Source organism: Microtus ochrogaster, linkage group LG8 (assembly GCF_000317375.1).
Source record: "Microtus ochrogaster isolate Prairie Vole_2 linkage group LG8, MicOch1.0, whole genome shotgun sequence".
NCBI lineage: Eukaryota > Metazoa > Chordata > Mammalia > Rodentia > Cricetidae > Microtus > Microtus ochrogaster.
Window position 1 is genome coordinate 23,901,333 of NC_022033.1, and position 595 is coordinate 23,901,927.

A 595-nucleotide genomic window follows, 5' to 3' on the forward strand; every position below is an offset into this window, starting at 1 on the left:
ATGCAAGCTAAAGTTTGAGAGGAGGGAACCTTAATTAAGAAAAGGCTCCTTAAGATCCAGCTGTAGGCAAGTCTGCAGAGCATTTTCTTAATTAGTTATTGATGGGGTACAGTCTAGCCCATTGTGGGTGGGGCCATCTCTGGCCTGGTGGTCCTGAGTTCTGAAAGAAAGTAGGCTGACAACATCAAATTAAATGGAGAGAAACTCAAAGCGATTCCACTAAAATCAGGAACAAGACAAGGCTGCAGCTCTCTCCATATCTGTTCAATATAGTACTTGAAGTTCTAGCTAGAGCAATAAGACAACAAAAGGAGATCAAGGGGATACAAATTGAAAAGGAAGAAGTCAAACTTTTGCTATTTGTAGATGATATGATAGTTTACATAAGTGACCCCAAAAGTTCTATGAGGGAACTCCTACAGCTGATAAGCACCTTGAGTAATATAGCAAGATACAAGATTAACTCAAAAATAAAAATCAACTGCCCTCCTTATACATAAATGATAAATGGGCTGAGAAAGAAATCAGAGAACCAACGCCCTTTACAATAGCTACAAATAATATAAAATCTCAGGGCAACTTAAACAAGTAAAAG